This window comes from Cavia porcellus, unplaced genomic scaffold (assembly GCF_034190915.1).
Source record: "Cavia porcellus strain 051 isolate PalLab524CR breed Dunkin Hartley unplaced genomic scaffold, mCavPor4.1 scaffold_25, whole genome shotgun sequence".
NCBI lineage: Eukaryota > Metazoa > Chordata > Mammalia > Rodentia > Caviidae > Cavia > Cavia porcellus.
The window spans coordinates 50,047,036-50,070,621 of NW_026947508.1; the positions used below are offsets into that span (position 1 = coordinate 50,047,036).

The 23,586-nt window shown below is 41.7% G+C and overlaps 1 long non-coding RNA gene across 1 annotated transcript; it reads right to left on the bottom strand.

Annotated features, from left to right (window-relative positions):
• Nucleotides 1-686: 686 nt before the first annotated feature.
• LOC134473081 (uncharacterized) lies at nt 687-19,083 on the bottom strand. Its single transcript, XR_010043197.1, has 4 exons — nt 18,917-19,083; nt 3,563-3,610; nt 1,546-1,846; nt 687-825 (listed from the first exon to the last, which is right to left on the bottom strand). It is a non-coding gene; the product is annotated as an uncharacterized LOC134473081 (long non-coding RNA).
• Between the last annotated feature and the right edge of the window lie 4,503 nt (nt 19,084-23,586).

The following is a 23,586-nucleotide window of genomic DNA, read 5'->3' on the forward strand; positions in this document are numbered from 1 at the left end:
TGGTATGACCAGCCATGATAAGTGTATATTTTAGTAAATGTCCTCCCTCATAGTGAAACTTAAAGAGAAAGAAGTGTGAAAACCACCCAGCATTGTGCTCAGTATGTCACTTGCTTTCCTCTTCTTCCTTTGAGTTCTTTAGTGTAATGGGACCCAGAGCAGACAAAATGCCTATGTGTAGGGTAGACATGACTTGGGTTGTAAATATCAGACCAATCAACAAAAGAACTTGAAAATAAAAGTAAATAAATTAATAAAATTTTTAAAAAACTAAGTTTTTCTTCCTTCCCTAGCAGTTAGGTCTGACGTTGGAAACTGCTGAGTCAGGTGTCAGTAGTGCGTCACACCTCTGCCTTTTCCTCATGATCTCAAAATAGCTATTGAGCTCTAGGCATGCTAATCATGTCTGAGAAAGGGAAGAAGGGGAAGAGGGCCACATTTTTAATCAGGAAACGAAAAAACTTTCCTAGACCAATCTCGATCCCCTAGCACTTCTTGGGTCTCCCTGGCAACTCAGCCACACGGAACCCTGAGAAAATGAATGTTTCTTTTTTCCAGCCTCATGATAAGACAGAGAAAGAAGAAAAGGCTGTCAGGGGCAGGTATTGGGTTGGTTTTTTAAGATGCAGAAGATTTCGACCTGACCCCCGGTGGTTCTGCAGAGCTGGAGGAGGAAGCTGGCGTCAGTCAGTAAGAAGCAACTGTGCTTTCTCCCTTTCGTCTGACCAAGCGCCTGGTTCGTCGTGGTTGGCTCTGTCTGGGACTCCGCACAGTCAGTGAGGTCAGGGAGGGGATGTTAACCATCTCGTGAGCCCGATTGTAAACCTGTAGGAATTTTGTCAGCCAGCTTATAAACACAGCCAGTGTGAAAATTTAATTATAAGAGCTTATATTTAAGGTGTACACATTCAGAATATAATGCATTATGAATATCATTACTTCCTAATATTTTAACACTTCTTACTTCTTATCCACTAGACACGAGAGAAGCACCTAACTTTCCCCCATTTTCTTGTTCTGGCCAGAGGGGAGGATAGCTTGGCCAACTGCTATCATACCCATCTCCTTCTCTTCCTCTGGGCCCCCTTAATACCATACCCCCCGCCAACTGGACTGGAACAACTTGCCTTGTTGTCCTCTCTGTTATTTAGTGGCCACCCTCTCAGGGCTACTCTAACAGGAGTGCAGCTCAGCTGTCAGCCATAGGGCCCCTTCCCCACCACTTGTCACTTCAGACTGCCACAGCCTCTTTCAAGAAGGAGAAGCACTCTAACACGGCTAAGATCAAGGCACGAGAGATTGACCTCATTATTAATAGTCCAAACATCCTCAATCCCCGATGAGCTGTGCTGAACACAGCTAGCCCTCCTGAAGTTCCCCAGTTTTGTCCCTTCCATTTGCCCCAGAGATATGACAGCTGTCTTTCAAGGAGCTCCAATCTCCCACTTCCACCTGGACCAGCCACAGGCCTGCAGCTGCTATAGAACAGCACCCCTTCCTACTTGTTGGTGGTCTCCCCCTTCTGGTGTATTGTTAAAGACTTACTCTGATAAATTTGTAAATCTGCTTGTGATTTATAGTGGTGACTATAGAAGAAAGAGCAATAAGTGCTTGGGGCAGTCAGCCCTGAGCAGCTCCAAAGAACAGCAGCCAGTGATGACGGTGACAGAGACCAGCACTGTGTAGATCTCACTATGGTGCCCAGCACAAGCTGGTGGATGGTGGAAGCCCGCAACAGTAGAATTGGCAGCCAACTGAGTCAGCTGTTAGGATTCAGCACTCGTGATGCTGATGGATGGCATCAGGGCTGTGGCAGAGTTGTATTTTGGTTATTCATGATTTTGATCTGGAATTGAGCAAAAGAACTCTCAACCAGTGTGAAACAACCGTGCTTTGAGGTTATTTATGTCTACTATAAGTATTTTTAAAATGTACTACTGTGCATTTACTTCCATCTCTGTGTTTAGCAACAGAAGACTGATAGCTTTAAATTGAACACAAAATTACTCACATCAGAGAAATTGCTAGATGCTACAGTTCTGTGCTTGTTTGAGAGTTAGTTGGTAAACATTTACCAGCACACTGCTGCGTTGGTACCTGGGAAACAGTGTCTTGTAGAGAGGATGAAAATGAGTGCACAGGGCTAGGGATTTAGCTTGGTGGCATAAACACCTGCCTGGCAGGTGCAAGGCTGTGAGTTCGATTCCTGGTACCAATGAATAAGTAAATAGACTTTCTAAATTTAAAAAAATGAGTGTACATTTGGAGCAAGAAGGTAAGTTTTTTTCAAAATAAGCAGCAGGTTCTTGCCAGGAATTATTAAAAAAAAAAAAAAAGAACTCACAAAGAAATGATTCCTTGTGTTTTATCCCAGCACAATAGAAATTTATTCTATATGTTGCTTTCTCTTTGCTTGGATTAAAAGAGAAGTGCATTTTCTTCAGCTCTTATTACTTAAGAATCATTGTCAAACTGCTCTGTTCTACCTCACTATCACTAATAAACACCCGCTGCACATCTACTGTAGGCTAGGTTCTGAGTGTAACCGAGTGACATTAAATAAGGTCTCTGTTCTCAAGGAGCCTCGTCACAGAAAAAATAAGTGGGAGCAGCCTCTTCTACGTGCTCCGTACTATCCCTGCGTAGCCTTGTCTCGAGTCAGCCTGTGCTCCTCTTTCATCTTTTCCACGTGCCTTTCCCTACATGACGTCACCCAATTCCATGGCTTTACGTATCTCCTCCCTTGAACTAGACTTGATACTCAGCTGCATACTTACTCTTGCCACTGAGCTCTAAGAATTACCTCAAACTTATGATGTCTAACCTAGAGCTCTTGATTTCTGCATGTTACCCCCTGTCCAACTTTTCCCTCTGTAGCCTTTCCTGTGTTAGGGGATAGAATCTCCCTACTCTGTGCTTGTCATTTTTTATGTTTCTGTTCTCCCTCACCAACTCCACTTCCTAAACTATAGCTAATCTAATAGAAGGCTCATTTTTACCTCCACAACTGATCCTGGGCCCAAACACACCCCAGTTCTCTACTGACATATCTGAAATTTAATATAATACCTGAACAACCTTGATGGGCTATCTTTCTTTTTCTTTAATTAACCAGCTTATTAATGTGCTGTACTAGGAATTGAACCCAGTACAGTAAACCCAAATAATAACCTGATGTGGTGTTTATTTCAGAGATGAAAGGCTGGTTCAACATTCAAAAAATCATGCACTATTATTCACAATGACAGGCTAAAGAAGAAAATTCACTTTGTCATATGAAAGAAAAGAAACATTTGACAATATTCAACATCCATTTGTGAAAACTCTCAGAAGTAGGAAAGGAGAGAAATCAACTTTATAAATGGAACACACAACAGAAAAGTACATCTATAGGTAACATCATATTAAAGGATGAAAGACTGAAATGCTCTTCCTTTAAGTTCAGAAAAAAGTAAGGGTGCCCACAGTTACCAGTCTTATTCAACACAGCACCGAAAAGTCTAGCCGGCACTAGGAAAAAAGAAAGTAAAAGATATAGATTGGAAAGGCAGAATCAACTTACCTTGATTTATAGAGAACACAATTTTCTATGTAGACAACTTGAAGGAATCTACCAAAACAAAAACAAAACAAAAATAGGCTCACAGAACAAACGCCTCCTATACCTAGTAAGTCCCACAAGGACACACAGTAGAAGGTGAACACACACAAAAGTCTACATACTGAAAAAGGAATAGGAAGAAACTAAAACTGAAGTCACAATACCATTTAAACAGCTCCAAAGAAAACAAAATACTTAAGCATAAGTTTAACAAAACATATATGACTCCAAAATTGTAAAACACAGGTGAAATAAATAAAAATTATACAAATGAGAGTTATAACATGTTTATTTATTGGAAAATGCAACATAGTAAAAATACCAATTCTTTTCAAATTTATCTAGATGTTTAATAGAATTCGTATCAAAGTCCCAGCAAGATTGCTGTGTAGACTAGAGATGCTTATTCTAAATGAGTACGGCAAGATGAAAGACCTACGATAGTGCAAACAAGTTTGAAAAGGAAGAATAGCATAGAAGAATTACCCTACTTAATAGTAAGTTTGCTATGTAGCTATAATAATCAGGACAGTGCGGTGCTGGCAGACAGACAGGCTTTTGGGTCAATGGAGCAGAACAAAGAATCTGGAATGAGTCATGCAGCTATGCTCAAATGATTTTTGACAAATATACAAAGCAGTCAGCAGAGGAAGGCAAGTCTTCTCAACAAACTGTGTGTGCAACTGGACACCCACAGGAGGAAACCACTGTAACAAGCCCTAGGACTCACGCTCACAGAGGTAACTCAAAGCAGAGCCGATATTTAAATGAAAGTATAAAACAATGTTTAAAAAAAAAAAACAGAAAATCTTAAGGACCTCTGACAAAGTAAAAATGCCTTAGACTTGATACCAAAAACACTTTACAAAACAATTATGGTAAATTGAACCTCATCAAAATTAAAAATGTTTCCCAGTTCCCGGGAGGCAGAGGCAGGAGGACTGTTGCAAATTCAACATCAGCCTGAGCTACAAAGTGAGCTCAAAGCCAGCCTGGACTGCATAATGAGACCCTGTCTCAAAAAGACAGAATAAATAAATAAACATTTGCTCTGTGAGAGACCCTGTATGGAGGATGAAAAGCTACAGACTGGGAGGTAGACCAGATATCTGATAAATGGCTTCTATCTAGAATACAAAAATGTTCCTTAAAATTCAACAGTAAAATAAACAGTCTCATTAGAAAATAGGTGAAAGACACGGAGATATCTTACTAAAAAAGGATATGCAAGCCAGATGTGGTGGCACATGCCTGTGACCCAGCACTGAAGACATTAAAGCAGAAAGATTGCAGGTTCAGGGCAGCACGGGCTACACTACAAGACCTTGTCTCAAAAAACAGAAACAGAAAAACCAAACAATCCCCACAACAAATAAACAGCTTCTTCTTAAAAGAACAATAAAAACAACAGACAACAAGTAAAGAAAAAGTCCATGCAGCTGGCAAATAAGTTCACGAAAAGATGTTCAACATTGTTAATCATTAGAGTAATGCATATAAAATCCATAGCGAAATCCTCCCATCCTCTCATCCACAAAACAGCTGTCATTGTATACCAATTGAAAAGGCTAAAATGAAAAACAGCACCAACACCAAATTGCTGGTGAGGATGCATAAAGTCTGATCACTAATAACGCATTGTTGGTGGAAATGTAAAATGGTACAGCCACCCTGGAAAACAGTGGTTTCTTTTCTAACTAAAAATGTACTCACCGTACAATGCAGCAATTACATTCCTGGATGTTTACCTCAGAGAAATAGAAATGTATGTTTGTATGAAAATCTGCACAAGAATGTTCATATTATTTACAATAGCCCCAAACTAGAAGTAATCATTGACAAATGAGTAAACAGTGGCATACCTGTATCACAAGATCCTACTTAGCAAGCAAAAAGAATGAATTATTGATATAAGCAACAAGTTCGATGGATCGTAAAGAGAGAGATTCTGCTGGGTGAAAAAAAAAAAGCAGTTCCAAAAGGCAAATACTTATGATTTCATTTGTGCACTGCTTTTGGAATTTTGTAATGATGATAAAGAAAATGGATTGGTGCCTTCTAGGGGTTGGGATTTGTGGAAAGAGAGTCAAAGTGTCTAGGAAGGGTAGCGTGCATAGTGGACACTTGGAGTGATGGAACTGTTGGCACCTTGACTGTGGTGGTGATTTTGGAAGGTACACACATTATATAGTTGCTAAGAACTACAGACACACATACATACACACTGTAAATGAGCACACACATGACTAGTGAGGTCTGAAAAATTTATGGATCACAGTGATGTCAATTCTATGCTATGATATTATACTGTAGGAGAACATCCCTATGCTCCAACCAGAATACATCAGTTTGTTAGCGGCCCAGGTAATAGTTTCTGTTCCAGTTCCGGTTGCTCCTGTCTCTTAGAAATAGCTGGGTACTCTGATGCATAACTGATCACTGTGGCACACATTGTATAAACCAATCCCCAGTTGACAAACCCTTCTGCCTCTGTACTTCCTGCTTGCTTATCCCATAAAAGCCCTAGACCACCAGACATCAGGGCCTGATGATCCTGATCAGTGCTTGTCAACATAAATAAGTCTGCTTCCAAATCCCGGGTGTCATTTTGGTGTTTCTGTTTGCCATTGCAATTCTATAGTTATGTAAAGTGCTAACATTGGGGAGGAAAGGTTAAGGATTTATAAGACCAGTCTATAACATTTTTTTGAAACTTGCTTTGAACCTACAAATAAAAGGTTTACAAATATAAATCAAACTGTATCTGATCTCTTACTTTAAATAACTTTGGGCTTCAATTAGTAGAAGATCCAAGTTCTTTACCTTATGTCCTCTACTCCTTGCCTGTGTCTCTGGACTCATCTCACTTTTCATCTTATTACTTAAGCTGAGGCCGCACAAGTCTGCCCTTGCAGGCTTTGCACTCTGTCTCACCAGGGAGATGTCACACGCATCTTGCTGGTTTGCCTCTGTCATCCACACAGCCTATCATCATTCAGGGTCACTTCAGGATCCCCACTTCAGAGAGGTGCCCCTTCAGCCCCAGTCTAAAGCATTTTCTTCCACTCTCACTCTAGATCATTCCTTAGTGCATTTTCTTCCAAGCATCTGCCATTATCTGAATTTACCCTCTTTGATTTTGTTTATCAGCTGTTTTCCTCTATTCAGATCTAAACTCTTAGTATTGGGACTATGTCATCTCACGGTGTCACTTCCAGTGGGTTAGATAGACTCAGGGCTGGATATCAATACTCCTCCCCCTGCCTCATAATAAACAATCTCCTCCCTCTCTTGGTTCTTGCTCCCATCTTAATGTAGACAGTAAAAGAGTAGAGACTGAAGTGAGATCACCGCCTCTGTTCCTGGCAGGGGTTGGGCTGGAAGTGTATCTTCCACAGTGCTCAGTGGAGAACCTGGCAGCCTTGCCCAGTGTTCTCAAGCAGCTCTGAACTGGATTATTCCCTGACGACTTGGAGACAGGTGCAAGTATTCTACAAACAAAAGAGAAGAGGAAGAAAGGTGGTGTTGAGTTCCTGAGTCCTCATTCTGATGAGTGTTCCAGGAAAAGGCACAGAGGTAGGACTGCTTTAAGTTATGGGATTCAGTGAAGACTCTCATGGTGAGGGCAGGAGACCCAGGCAGGAGACAGCCTTCAGAGAATCTCAAAAGCCAGACCAGAGCATTGAGAAGCTGTCCAAGGTGAAGCTAGAAATGACTACATCCTTTTAACCACCTCCATCTACTCATTTGCTCAAGTGCTATTTTTATTATTCGAGGGAGGCGTGAGTGATTGCTTTTTCCACTCAGCTTGCTTTAGTCCTCTGCAAAGGAATAGTGTGAAGCAATCCATCAGCCTTAATAGAGTTTATGTTTTACTACAGCTCTCTTGTCTCAAAAATAATAAAATTACACTTAACATGACTACTTGTCAGCTGCAACGAAGTGCCATATTAATCAGAAGTGGATTTTTTTTAAAAGGATAACTTGTGAGTTATAAATCACCACCACCAGCATTTCCCTTAATGGAAAATGAAAGTCTGGGATAGTCTGGCCATAGTTATGAATAAAAGACAAAAAAATATGTGCTTGCCAGCATTGTAGAAGGAAGCACAAGAATATGGGTTATAACACACTGTGAAGACTAACACCACCGTTGACTTCAGCAACCCTGAGAAAGAAAACTTTTAGGAGAGATGAAATGTTATCTCCACCCTGAATCTCTTCTGTCAAATTATCTTGTTGACTCAATATTGTTCAATGCATGGATCCAACTTTCTCTTAATGATTTTCCCATTATTTTTCCAGATACATGTGAGACACGATTTAAAAAATACAGTGATTGTTAATGTTTAAAACATTTTATTACAGCAAAAGACAATTATCTTTCCATATTAATCCCTCTCAAAATATCCCCACTCCCATTTCCAACACACTTATAACACTGTCCTTGCCATTTTCTGAAGCAGTTCTGGAAGTCCTCTTTTTTTCCTTTTTGCTCTTGAAACTAGTTTCCATTTATTAAAAGGATAAATAAAAGTTTAAAAAGTTGTTTGCCATCTATACTTCAGAAATCAGAGCATTCTTATTTTCAAGTCCTACCTTCAGAGTGAAGATAAGCAATTTCTGAAGTCCACCTTTGGATTCTTTTGGGGTTCACTTTGACTAAATCAAATGTTTAGTAGAGAAAAGTGTTCCTTTTGTTTGCACTCTTTGAGGCACAAATGGGTGTTGATTGGCTAGATTTAGGTGTTCTGAGATCAGTGCTGGGCTCGTGCCTTGGGAGCCAGACATTTCATGATTTAGGTGTGTTGAATTTAGAGTCTTTTCTCTGGTATCTTCAGGCTGAGTTTACTGTAGGAGGCATAGAAATGCTTTTCAGGGCTGATAGAAAGCTTCATTTTTACCATGTGTATAATTATTCTGTTGCATGTTTTAATTAACAGTACACTTATGGAGTGCTTGCACTTTTTCATAATTTTTGCTTCTTTAAAACTGAGAATTTGGGCATGGCAGTGCACACATGTAATCCTCACATTTGGTAGACAGGAGAACCATTGCAAGTTCAAGGCCAGCCCAAACTATATAGAGAGATCCTGTCTCAAAAACATCCAAACCAAACCAAACCAAATCAAACCCAAAACAAAAGTGAGCATATGGTTTCTAACTTCTCAGTTAAGAAGTTTCCCTACTTTGGATGTCAATTTGGCATTGAGATTGGGGCACACTTCAGAGTTATCCAGACCCCAGAACTGGAACTATACGGACAGTTTCTTTTTTTTCCCCCGAGGGCAACAACGGTGCATACACTGTGCATTGTCACCCCTAAATCATTCACCCAGAGCACTTCTGCATTCAGTTGTCAGAACGGCACTAGCACAAATCTTTCTCTTCAGTGAACTCAGAGAAATCAGCAGAACAACTATCTTAACTAGATACACATACATACACATATGACATGTTTTTTTCTTTCAGCTTTTCACATTAATGAAACAATATGATGTTTACACATGTGTGTCTTATTTATTTCACTAATGAGTATGTTCTTAAGTTGCATTCATCCACCTATAAAAGTGTCTCGTTTATCCATCTTTATGGCTCCATTGTATAAAAATATCACATCTTTTTTTATCCATCTCTCAGTCAATGGGCATTTAGGTTGTTTCCAAAATTTGACTATTACAAACTGTGCTGCTATAAATATGGGTGCACATATATCACTGTGGTATGATGTTTTTAATTGTTAATCTCAGTCATAGATTATCAGAACCAACAGTTGTTTGGAACAACTGCGTCAATTTTGGCTATAGTGGTACCAATAGCATCAAGCACACCCTAGAAAACAACAAACTGAGTTAATCCTTAGTTTGTAACTTTTAACTGTATGAACTAGATTTGTGATTATATAACAAAATGTAAAACAAACCAGATAATTATGTGCAGTAAGTTCATACTGGGTCAATTTTGCCCTTGGGCTTAAAATTTAAAATGAAATATGGAGAAAATAGAGAAGTGGAAGTGAAAGAGATTAGAAGTAAGACAGGAAGACAAAGGGGAAGATCACTCCAACTTGGGGAAACTGGTGCAGAAGACTGATGAAAAAGAGAAATGGAAGAGATAATGGGAAGAACCAAGCAGAATCACATCCACAAAAGGTTAAGAACCACTTTCACATTCACATATAAGCAATGAAGGAAAAGAGAAAAGAAAAAAAAACACAAAGTAATAATAACAACAACAACAAAAAAAGAAAAGAAATAGTCCACTTCCGATATTCTCTCTGATTTGACTAATAGACAATCTGTGGAGACAGAGTCCTGAATCATGCCATTCTATCCCAGCAAGCCAGCAGTTGTTTTATGGCAGAGTAGTAGATAGCCTTAGCAGGCCTGCTCTGAGACCAGACTCATTGGGTTCACCTCAGACCAAGCAATTTTCCTGGGTCTGCACCCTGCTGGGAGCTTCTGGAAGAAGCTGGCAGCAGTTCTGGGCTCTGGGCTTATCCAGCCTGACTCCAGGATGGCTCCTGGCCAATCACTCTCTCCCTGTGGGAAGACTAAGTCCTCTGCACTCACCACCAGCCAGTGCAGTCCTCCATGTCTGCTGCTGCCCTCCGTTGCCATGTCTTTCTGCAGAGTATGCTGGGGTTGCCAGCTGCCACCATCACCACGACCGTGCATCCCAGATCTGAACAGCAGTGAATCCCATCTCAGGGAGAAGGTGCAGCTGCTTATCACCTTCTTCTTCACTGAAATTTTTCTTTTTATTCTCTCTTTGGGCTTCAATTCACACGGATTTTTCTTGGCTCCAGGGGGCCCACTTCCTTCCTTCATGTCTTCCTCATGGACAGTTTCATCCCAAGGGCTCATCATAGGAGATAGCAGTCATGGCCTGTGTGACGGCTTGTGTCCTGCCAGTGCCTCATGCAGTCATATGTGGAACTTTTTCTGACTGAATCTAGAGTGTGTGGTTGGTTTATGATGCAATGCTAGGATTAAGGGTGGATGATTACTAAATCAGTATCCGGATATGTTTGGCACCATGGTAATCCCAGTACCCTGGGTAAAATGCAAGGGACAGGGAGAGGTTTGTCTTTTCCTTCCCTTTTTGCCTTTGCTGCCTTCTGCCCTCCATGAACTGTTCTCCTCTGTGAAGCCACTTACTCCTGCCTTGGAGCCAGCCACTTACGGACTGAAACCTCTACAAACTGTGAGCTAAATAAATGTTCCCTTGTGGGAAATCTTTCCTAAAACTTGTAGGTATTGGATACTTTGTCTCGGCAGTGAGAGAAAAGTGGCTAGGACAGCTGGGACGGTGCTCGTGTAAGCTTTGTCTCCAGCCCAGAGACGGTGCTTTGGCCTCACTTTATGCCCTCCTTTCTTGCTGCTGAGAACCGGTGGTAAAAGAAAGCACTGGTTTTAGGTTCTCTTTTATGAATGCTGCTCTTCTGTGCCTGGTTCGATGGCCTGAAATAACTCAAAATTCTCATGGTCAGTTTCACTTTAGGGAAAGAGCCAGATGTTGCATGGTGCCAGATCCTTTGAGTAAAGTGGGGGAACACACTGGGATGTTTTGGTGAGCCTCCTTTGGGTGACACTGGGCACAGCAGTCATTGTATTTTCTTGTAAGGAAACTTGAAATGAGGACTTTCAGAACTGCTTCACAAAGTGGCAAAAATGGTGTGATAAAGGTATCAGAAGTGAGAGGGAGTAGTCTAGAAGAATTACTGTAATAATTTTTTTTTGTCTTTTTTGAGATGGGGTCTCGCTATGCAGTTCAGGCTGGCCTTGAACTCACTTGTAGCCCAGGCCAGTCTCTAACTCACAATGATCTTCCCACCTCAGCCTCCCGAGTGCTGGGATTATAGGCGTGAGCCATCATGCCTGGTTCACTGTAATAATTTTTAAAATTCAAAGTTCATCATATATTTTGATCACCCCTTGTGTACCTAGAGATATCTGTCTACGTCTATAACTTTTTGTTGTTTTTATTGCATTCTAGCTTTGGTTGAGCTGGTACCCACAGGGCAGTGTTCAACCTACTTGTATGCTCCGCTTCTGTGTGTGTGTGTGTGTGTGTGTGTGTGTGTGTGTGTATGTGACATCCTTGCGGCACATAGAGGTGTGAGAGGTAGAGAAAGAGACCCTGAGTACCAGAGCAGCATGAAAGGTAGAGGAAAGGAACATAGGATAGACTGTATTTACTTCAAAATTTTATTGAATGACTGCTTGTAGAAACCAACTCACCGACTTCAGTATGCCTCTCCATGCTGATCTCTTCTGTTTAGTGTGCAAGGAAAAGTCTGAAGTCTGAGATTCTTGCCTTAATCAGTCGTGAAGTTTGAAAATGTCTTTTGGTGGAGAAACTGTGATCGGCACCGTATAGCCCACAGTGATACTTTTTGAGCTAGACTTTGGAAAGAGCAGAAAATATAAGAATCTTGCTTGGCTGGTGCTTAAACTTACTCTCACTCATTTACTGTTGTTTGTATCATATTTCTGACTGAAAAGATTCAGAAGAGAAACCAGCAAGCAACTTTTCATGGAGGTAAACGCTAAGGAAATTAGAGAGCTGTTGAGGCGCCTGCAAAGCAACCACGTGAGAAGTCTTTACCGCCTGCTGGCAGGAGGTCTGTGGGGTGATGAAGGAGGGCCTCCGCCTCAGGGAGGTGAGGGGGTTCCATGGGCCTCATACTCTTCTTGGTCTCAGTCTCCTGCCAGTGCCCCCTGTTAGCCAAACTCAACAGGAGCCCAGGGGCATGGGAACCCAAGGGACATGGCCCACAGCAATCTGCAGCTTAGGACACAGATCAGGGCACCAGACAGAGGAGCACACCTACAGATGGCAAAAAATAGCATGTTTACAAGAAAATATCAGCGTACTTGATTCCAACTGAAAGAAGTTTTGATTTAGCAGATTCCCCCTGAACAGAACCATTCAGGAGAGAGGTAAAAGTGGATGACTTTTTTTCCGATAATGAGCAATTAAATCACCCATTATTGGATTATTGAGGCATCAAAGAGGGCAAGATGATGAAAATTTCTAGTCTGTTCCTGCCAGAATACTTCCCCAATTTGCAAGGAATTCAGGCAAAGATTAATTGAAATAAGAAGTCTAAATTCTCTGAGAAATTATTTTGACCAAAGAGCCTGACTTGCCAGATGTGGTGATGTATGCCTGAAATCCCATCAGGCTGGGAGGCTGAGGCAGGAGGAAGGCAAGTCCAGGCTGCGCTTAGGCAATGCAGGGATTTAGCAAGTTCTCATCTCAAAATTTTAAAAAGGGGCTGGGTGAAGTTCAGGCAGAGGCCCTGTGTTCAATCTCCAATACAAAAAAGAAGGTGAAAAATAAAGAAAAATAGAAAAGAAAGGAAAAGCAAGAGCTACCTTAGCCTTCTGGGTCGTCCCTCCCCAGGATAAGCCTTTGTAGCACGGAACCCTCATCCCAGATTCTTTGGTAGAGCTTGAAATACACACAAGTCCTTCTGAGAAGCCAACCAGCTCAAGACAGCCTATGCCAAGGCTGGCTCTGTGAATGAAAGGACAGATGGGTGAGGCTGAATGAAGAATGAGAAGTACCTTCCAAACTGCAGTGTTCTCTCTTTCAGAAGGCTGTTTGCTAACCTGCTTTTCTCAGTTAAAACAAAGGGACACATGAAGGAAGCCAGATGTGGTGGCACATGTCTGTAATCCTAGCACTTGGGAGCCTGAGGAACGAGGCTCTCTGTAAGTTTGAGGCCATCCTGGGCCACAAAGTCAGTGGAAGGCCAGCCTAAACTGCATAGGAGACCAAGTCTCAAAAAGACAAAATGGATTAGTGAATGAATGAATAAATAAATAGATGAAATAAAAATTAATAAAGAAAGAAAACAATACAGGATTTCAAAACAAGATAACAGTTAATGTGTTGTGCATTATTATCTTCAAAGCGGCTGTGCAGATTACAAGATTAAGGCATGAAAAAAATGATCAAACAATGACAGTCCAACCTGTTCTTTTTGATGAACTAACAGATATTAGCAGTACAGTTACCTATCTTGTGTATACACACACACACATATACATATGTATTGGTTGCTATTCACTTACCCATTCATTCAATAAGTATGGAGGGTGTTGTTCCAGAAAAGCCACCGTATGGCTTAGCTCTATCATACCCTGACTTTACTTACGTAATCCCATAACCCTGTTAGGCTCTATGCTTGGCCCAAGGATCATAAAACTTGGTAAGACATAATCTTTAGCCTTTAAAACATATTAAAAGGGGAACAGACAGATGACACAACCAGCATGACATTGGAAGCTCTGCAAACAGACATGACCGACTATTGGTGACCAGAGGACAGAACAATAATTTTACCTACAGCAGTGTAAAGAGGCTAGGAAGTCCCACATCACCCATATAAGCAATACTTGGACTAAGTCATCACACACCTGTATGAAGATGTCAATATGCCCTTGTAGTAGGTGATGTTAGTATTAGCCTTAAGAATTTTCAGGTTAAATTTATAGAAAATATTCAACTTCTTTTTTTTCTATGTATTCTTTTCTTTTGCACTTAAGGACACTCAGTCCTGTGTATCCTAAAGAATTTTCCCTGGATCTCACTTTTCCAAGAATTTATATCTCCTCTCCCTCACTTTGTTACTGCAGAATAAAGTTTCTCAAAGGAATTATCTTCCTTGGAGTTCATTTTTTCAACCTCTCAGTCTTTCGTCATCTCTAATTTACTATATCCTGGTTTCCCTTCTGGTCATGAAATCTAGGTGATTCTAGGAATCACTTAGATTCTAGGTCGTGGCAGTAGTGACCCCTGGGCAGGAGAGGACTGAAGAGCGCATCAAGGACAGAGGGCCATGTTCACAGGCACCCTCTGCTCGGTATGGCTGCACCACGTGGGACAAGAACACTAAAGTGGGAAACTTCCGGATCTGGGTTTGATGCTGTGTGTTCATTGCCTCTGAAACAGAAAATTAACTGGTCAAAAGGAATTGGACAGCTCACAAGCTTAGCAAGAAGCCAGGAAGAGCAAACCTATAGGATGAGCAGGAACCAGGAAGACTGAGTAGAGAGAAGCCAGGAACAGAAGCTCCAGAGTTGGGGCAGACTCTGTCAAGGCCGCTGTGGCTACCAGGCCATTGTACTCCAATCACCATAGCTTGTACCTGTGCCAGGACTGGGTATCAATGCCGTAATGGCGTAATTGGTCATGTTGCCCTTGGGAACAGATGTTGTTGCTTTTGCTTCTTGTGATGGAAAGAGTTCTCCCGGTCCCTCCTCCTTTGCATCACTCACGCCCGACTGAGAACTGAGCTTCTGACATTCTGAGCTGGGTCCTACATTAGAGCCTCAGCTGCCTGGGGAATGGAGAGAGCAGAGCTTTCTAGGGAAGGAGGCAGAGTCTGCTCCCCGCTGCTCTCCTGAGATGGGGAATTCCTCAGCGTACGGATTGGAGGTTTAGATTCCGGGCAAGAAACATCTCACATCTGGTACTAGGGTATCAGTAAGAGCCTCCCAGTGCTGAGAATCCATTTCCCTTTAACTCCAGCACGTATGAAAGCTATAGCATCATGGCTTTGTCACAGAAAAGTGTGTTCTGTCTTCCAAGTCCTTATTTCTAGATACTATAGAGGTTTACCCTGCATGTCCTTGCTTGACATGTGTAACGGTCATTGAAGCCAACCTTTTTTTTCCTGACTCAACAGCCCTAAAAATAGAGCATTATTGAACAACCCACTAATGTGGTCAGCACTCTCCCACTGTGGTCAGCCTGTGTGTTGATACATATTTTTAGTGGGCAGATACTGTATCTGTTGAGTGTCTATTTTTACTTTCCAAATGTCAATTCTCTCTCAAATGTCAGCTCCCATTCTCCAAGACAGGCGGGTGTGTTTGTTTGTTTTCCTGGCAGGATTTACTCCTCTGTGTAAAAGGCACATTAGTAATTAATGGCTCTCTTCAAACAGAAGTCACATTTAAAAATTCTTTACCATACTTTCTTCTTTTGTTTGCCTGAGTGCTAGAATCCATGAAAAAGGGATTCCGGAAGCACAGAGTTCAGGGTCTTGGAGTAATTTACACCACCTTCTTTAAATACAATTTTTATCAACTTCTGTTTCCTTTCTTTTTGGCTTTAAAGAAGCTAAGCTGCAGGAGTGCATGCTCTGCAAATTCATTCAGTGTGAAGAACTGATTCTGGCTTAATTTGCTACTACTACAGGGTAACACAAAGGTGTGAATATCAAGTAATGTGACTGAGGCTTTAAAACTCTAAATTTTCTGGAAAGTACTATGGTAACACACACACACATACACATACATACACACCACTTACATTAGTAATACTAACAACAGCTACCTCCATTAACTTAGGATCTATTATGACTCAATGTCTTTTACTTTCTTGTTAATCCTTATAACTGTCCTGTGGGGACAGTATCATCAGTCAAAGAATGACGTTTAGGAAGGGAGTAAGCAATGCATCTAAAGCCACCTAGCAGTAAATGGAGGAGAAAGGAGCAAATCCAAGTCTTTTTTCCAGGGTCCATGCTTTCCCTGTATACTTTTCCACTCCTGGACCTGGCCATCAGACTTTGGGGAATACTGAGGACCTGGCCAAGATCCCCAACTGCCTGTGTGAGGGATAAGGTGAAAGCATGAAATAAGAAACAGACAAATTTAGCAATGCTGGGAGGTTAATGCCTCAGGATGGGCAGAGACAAAGGCACTCCAAACCAGTCACTATTTATTGGGTGTATACAGTGATAGGAGGGGCTAGCAGAAGATTCAAATTTGGTGGAAGACTCAGAGGTCCACGACAAATGACTTAAGAGGGCAGAGATGATTTTATGCTAAGAAGGAGATTGTGCTGGAGTGGTTTTTAATCTTAGTGGTTTTAGCTTCTTCTCAGTACGGGGAGGATATGGCCCATTACTACAGAGTTAATGGGAAATCTCAAAAGGATGATATCGATAATCCCAAACTTCCATTAATCCCTTAAGGAAATACGAAAAATTAGCTATTGTGAATTTGTGGTCCCCAACAGGGAGAAATAGCCTAAGAAAATAATCCAAAAGTAGAAGAAGGCCAATTTTTAAAACAGAAAATCAAAGCTACGTGCAAATATATGACATTCTTTATCTAGCCCTGTGACCTCCAAGCTGGAAAGGAGAGGCAAGTCTTCCACGTTAATGTGACATGGAGAATGTCCAAAGACAAAAGCAGAGAATGTCTGAGAGTGTATTTGGTAAAAAGAATGGAACTCAAAATAGTACCAGGAAGTATGGCAACAGGTAAAACTGACGACTATGTATTAGTGAGGCTCGGAAGTATTTACAGTGTTTCAGGCAGCTGAGCTAGTTAGAAATATTATAGGCAGTCAGGCAGGGTTAGACTCTCGAAAAGCCAGCACAGAGGACCAGATGTCTGATGACCTTGGAGGAGATGAACACCTCTTGATGTGGGCCAGATCTCAGGACAGAAGGCAAAACAAACGCAACCACATCCTAAGTATAATCCTTAGGCATTAAATCTGGATCACCTTGAGAAATCAGGAGTCACCATTCCAGTCCCCTAAGGAAGTCACTGATCCATAAAGAATGCTCACCTACAATGTGACTCACTTCCCCCTTTGTCCCTGATTTGGTCAATTTTACCTAAACAATTAAACTTATTGGTTGACCATAGCCGTGTCCCACCTCATGCCCATCTACCTCCCAATTTCCTGGTTTCCCCAATTTTAGACCCACCTTACCTCATGATTTTACTCTATAAAAATCCTGGGAAAATACAGAATCTTTGGCAACCTGCTCGGGATTCCTTCTGTCTCTCTCAGACAGGAGCTTTCTTTCTCTCAATAAATATTTCTGCTCTTAACCTCCATTGTTCCTAAAATTCATTCTTTGATTTTAGAGAACACAAACTCGTTCCAGACATATAGTAGGTTGGGAGTTTTGTTGTAGCCTAGCTCTAACCAATGCGCCTCCGTCTTGTTCTGTATGCACCGCACAACCCCCTCCCCTCCCCATTCTCACAGTATTGTAAATTATCCTGTTGGGCTCTTTGCTCTTGATTTGCAAACATAAAGCTGCTTAAGAGCCCCCAGCAATAGCCATGCCACAGAAAGCATTTTCTCTTTTACATTTTTACTTTAAGACAAAACCATCCTTTTTTAAAACTTATCAGTCAATTACCTTTTTTTTCTTGCTTTTTTAGACATTAAAACCTTTAACAAAATCATTGAAGTGATCTTTTAGTAGTCTAAAACATGTTTAATCATTTCATGTCTTTTTACCACATTAAATGCTGTATTTTTATTTTATTTATTTATTTACTTTTTGTTTTTATCGGTACCGGGGATCGAACTCATAACTGCCTGCTTGCAAGGCAGGCACTTATGCCGCTGAGTTAAATCCCCAGCCCCAAAATGCTGTATTTTTTTTTTTTTAAAAACTGTAACCTTTTTAACTGGCTCAATTACAGTATAACCTGGTTTTTACTTGGTAAAGTTGATATGATTTTAAAAACCATAAATATACATATATATGTGCACATATGTTTACATTTTAACCAGAAAGAAAAATACTTTTTTAAAAGGCATGCCGAGGTTGCAAGTAATCAATTGAGGACTAAAACATTAAACAAGGCACCCCAACATTAAAGACACAAACAAAGGTTGTTTTGTGCACAGTTTGGTGAGCTAAAGGAAATAATTTTTTATTATGAACCTTGAGTCTAGTAAGCCATATGGATCCTGCAACAGAAATGGGCAACGAGCCCCTAAGTGACAAATTCAAACAGGCAGACAATTCTAAAGTACGAAAACACTGAACATAAATATCTAAATCACTTTGTCCATTTTGGACTTGTAGAAGGGGTTCCCAGGAGAGAATGTTCTGTTAGATTTGGGGTAATCAAAAGGAGAACAGTTAGACCAAATGGACACACAGGCAGACATACAATAAAGACAAGCTGGAGCAAAAATGGCCTTTGCTCAAAAATTGGTCAAATTTTGGGATCTGGAGGAATTAACAAATTAACCAATGGAGCGGATTCCCTCCCGGGGCACAGTCACAAATGGACGAGATTCATCCCAGAAAAACCAACTGACTCTGTCCCCAGGAGATTCCCGCTCCCCAAATTGAGGGCGTCCCCTCCCAATAGAGTGGTTTCCCATCTGAGGCAGAGTCACAAACGGACAAAATTCATCCAAAAAACCAATTGACTCTGTCCTCGGGAGGTCCCCACTCCCCAAATTGAGGGCGTCCCCTCCTGAAGTATGAATTGATCACGGTCCAAACAAACCCTCCAGAGTACTTACTTTTAGGTATTCAGAATTGAGTTGGGGGTCTTGCTTCCATCCTGAACAAGCCCCCAAATGTGATAGCTTGGACCCTGGAATAAAATCCAAGGAAGCAAGAAATTAAAATTTAGGGAGCAAAGGCTTTATTTTAGGCCAGGCCTGGTGATGCAGCCTCCAGGAGCCAATATGGAAGACTGTGCGCCTTACAGGTAAAGGGTTGGGTTTTTAAAGCTTAAAAATCACAGGAATGTTGCAAACTTTGACACAGTTTGATAGCACCTAGGCTTCTTGGTATTTCCTGTAACTTCCTTGTAGTTAAATATTTCTTAAGGAACAGCACATTTTATTACAGATAGGCAGAAGGGGTGGAGGGATTACAAGAAACTGAAACTTAAGGCTTTTACAGGAAATGGAAACTCAACCTAAAAAGAATGGGGAGGGGAGGCGGTTGTGCAGCACATACAGAACCAGATGGAGGCACATTGGTTAGAGCTAGGCTACAACAGTTTCTTTCCCCTATATCAATAGTTATGCAAATGATTAGTGTATGAAACTTCTGGGCTGCACATCTGTTGAGGGAGAGCACTGTATATATTGTGTTCAATTAGGAAAAAGGAAAAGAAAGAAACACTTATTAGGCCAAATTAAAAAAATATATAGGGGGCTGGAGATTCAGTTCAGTGGAAAAGCCCTTACTAACTTAGTGTGGCTCTGTGTTACTGCAAGGAAAGAATGAAAGAAAAGAAAGAAAAAAGCAAATTATACATTTTAAATTGTTCTAAGAGTAAAAGCAATCTCCTCAAAACATTGGAAGAAAAAAGTAAATTCCGTTCTTAGTATTCCATTTATTACATTGTTTCCTTATCTGCAAGTCAAGGACTTTTAGGGATGTATGTAAGATGTGGGCAGGCACCACGTCTTTGATATATTTCATCAAACATGGTGGACATTGCATATTTTTGCTTTCATCTGCAATGCTAGGGATGCTTTACATTTTACTGCTTATTTCACCAGCTTAACAATAGTTGATGGCATCAGAGCTTGGACTTTGTTATCAGATGACGGGAGTCTGAATCTCAGTGTTGCTGTGTGCTTGCTCTGCTGTGCTGAGCAAGCCAGTCTCCTCTGTTCCTCTGTTTGTGGAATGAGTCAGTAAAAGACTTCCCTTAGGAGTGGCTGCCTGGTTATGTCATAAGATTTCCACAAACACAAGCCAGTATCAAACCACAAACAATCTGAATGATAGCAGGTCAGCACTGATTTTGTTATCCCAAGCAAGTCAGAAGTGTCCACTGATGCTTGTACAAGGCTTTGGTTTATAAAATATGAGGAAACATGTTAACTGTGGTAAAATGTATGTTGGTCAATACAGTTTTTCAAAAATGTGGGTGAGGAGGAAAAGCCAGGGAGGAGTGACAAGGACTGTCAGTAAAGAGTGCACAAAACAGTTGAATTTTGGTAAGGGCAAGATGAATGTGAGCCTGAGCAAAGGTGGAGACAGAGGTCCCCATAGGCTTTGCAGGGTCAGAGCGAGGTCAGAGCTGCATTCTCCTCCTCCATCTGGGTGTTGAATTGCGACACTTAGACCCATACCAGGACTGCAGTGGTGCGATGTGTTCCAGAGGGTGGTTGTGCACCCTGGATGCTACCCGTGGGAAGTCTGGTTAACCTTGACCTGAGCGCAAAGCTGCAGCTTGGGATGTTACGCATGGTTTCTCTCTGGCTGTGGCTTCTTCCTTCTCATCGCTTTGTGCTGTCTGCCAGTCTGTTCAGTGGCTGAGTTCAGCCCTGCCACTGTATTCTGTAAGCAACCTGCAGGCACCGATTCATAAGTTTAGGTGGGCAGAGGTAGATCCCGAGGTTGAGGTCACATCATAGCCCCCGTGGCCTCCATCTGTTCCCCTTTCTGCACCTCCCATTTCTCATATCCCCCCTCACATGAGAGACCACTCAACCCAAACACTGGTAGATGTATTTTGCCGACAGGGATAGTCCACTCATCCTAAGGTAAAGTCTGATGAGAGCATTTCTTTCATTCATATTACAGTTATGAGGAAGGGCCAGAACAATATTTTTGTCTCTTTTTATGCAAGGAGTGCTTATTGAGAAAGTATATTTATAAAAATATATAAATACTTCTAGATAGACATGAGTTTATCAGTAGAGTTTTGACAAATGAGACCTCAGTAGAGGCAAGGATCTATGACTAATAAAGGCTGTGGAGGACCGCTGAAGAATCTTAGTAGATTAATTCCATTAGACTTCTGTCTTTTGGAAAGGTCACTGGGGTAGCACTAGAGAAAATGACAAGGGCAGGGGGTGTGTGGGGATTAGATTCCAGAAGACCACAGGTAGGAGACCAAAACTAGAGGGTCAGGCTTCTTGGGTACAGTGGAATGGAAGGAGGTCAAGGCAGGTGAAAAAGTATTGATAATAATAAATCAATAGCCACAACTGTCACCTCATAAAACAGCCAAGATTCTTGAGGACTTACTATGACTCAGACTGTTCTAAGGATGCTGCAGACTTTTAATCTTGTTTTATCCCCAGACCAACCTTACGAGAAGGGAATTACTATCTTCAGTCTACATCTAAGGAAACAGAGACACAGAGCTGATAAGGAACTTTCTCAAATTCCAGAGCCCAAAAGTTAGCTGAGGTGCTACAATAAATACCTCTGGTCAGAAATGTTCTTTGAAACATATTTTACACTACTACAGCATCAAAAACACCCCTAGAAAGAGGCAAATTTCTAAACTTGTAAATTTAGAAGCATCCTTTAAAAAGCAGCAAATGAACTCCTCTTGTCTCTGCCTGGTAGAGAAAGGATGCCACCCTTAAGTCTTCTGCTCCCCGCAGAAGCTGTGGCCATGCCAGCTTGTTCATTTATGTGTCTGTGATGTTAGGACAAGAATATGTGAGTAAAGACAGTGGGTGTTAGAGTCACTGGTGCTGAGCAGCTCTGTCACATCCAAGATGTGGAGGAGAGGAAAAGGGAGGATTTCAGACGTCTTCTAGGATGTGCAGTTTAGTGGCAGAGATTATAGTTTAGACACCTAGTGAGCAGTTAGACTTCAAATAGTGAGTGATCTTTGGCCAAATCCCCCCAAAACCTCCTCTTCTCCCTTAATTGGCCATGACAACTACAGAAAGGGAAACAAGTCTATCTCAAGGCACCAAACTGCCTGGTGCCCACATTCTGTGTGTCAATTAAGCAACTGTGTTACAAGGTCTTATAACATTCCAAATCAATGACAGTGCAGCAAAAAGGTGGTATCCATGGAAGTCCCCTGACCTTGTGAACTCACACACAAGGGTATATAACAGAAGGGAACAAAGGAATCGGTGCCAACCAGTCAGTAGTTGGGAGTTTCAATGGCAAAAACTGACTGCCCACTTCAATTTGAAATAAACCTTACGTGTTTCTCACGACTTAGCATCCTGTGGGTAAATTTCTTGTGCACACGGTAACCTTTTGGAGGCCCCAGCGAGATTTGCCTTTGTAGACAACTTCCTTTGAAGGAGGCCCCAGTGCGCCTCGCCCTGTGGCCAACGCTGGGTGACAGGCTGATTTCAGCCAGCTTGCTGGAACAGCTGAGGGAACGGCGCCTATGGCCAGGAGGCAGAAACAACTGAGTACCTACCCTTGACCAAGGTAAGTGCTTCTGATTTGGTCTCCTAGTTGGGCAAATAACACGTGGCTCACCAGGAATTTATTTGGTTGTTTCTTGGACTTGAAAAGAGCTTAGTACACCAGACGTGGTGATTGCCCATTTGTCAGGGAGCTTCCCTGAGTTTGTTCCAAATTTTGAGAAGTGAGGAAGTTCCTCCCCAGGCCGTTTGTCTTTTGTGTGTCTGTCTAGTACATGCATTTTAGCCCGCTGCCAGCGAAGATTGCTGCCACCAGTCTTTCAAGATTTGCTAGCGTTGGTTTTTCACTTTTATTTCTGGCTGGGCTAAGAAAACAAAGAGGGCAAGGGACTTGCTGAGACAGACTGTGGGATTTTCGGGCTTGTTAACAGTGGTCACGGTGGGGTCCACTGGCAGTAAGCCAACTGTATTTGGTTGCATGCTCAGCAATTTTGATAAATGTGGCAGAGATGGGGAGGTTAAGATGAGGAAAAGGAAACTCTGGATATTTTGTAAATTTTAATGGCCTGCCCTTGAGGTTGGATGGCTGGCAGAGGGAACACTTGACTTTTAGATAACCAACAGGCTGTGGAGTGTAGCTACCCAAAACCAGGGCATCCAGATTAGTTTCCATACATTGATTCTTGGATACACATGGTTCATTTGTCGCTTCCCTCGTTTAAACTCTGTATTTGGAGTCTTCCCAAATAGATGCTGGTAATTCAGGAGAAGCAGTCTAATATGAAGCCACTTATATTGCCTCTGTCCTCAGAGGAGGAGTCCTTGACTCCTTTCCTGCAGTCCCTGCCTCTGCTTTACCAGGCACCCCACCATCAACCCTCTGGAGCCGGCAGTGGAATGGGCAAATCCAGACTCCCAGAATTCTGCTCAGCAGGATCCAAATATGAGAGGGACCATGAGCACATGGAACTTGAGTTTTAGGCATTGAATTCCTGGATGGTCCCTGTATGAGGGGGACCATGCAGCACAAGCTGGATCTCAAGCTTGGATCTCAAGACACCGAGGTCCTAATATGGTAGGGGCTACAGGATGTATAG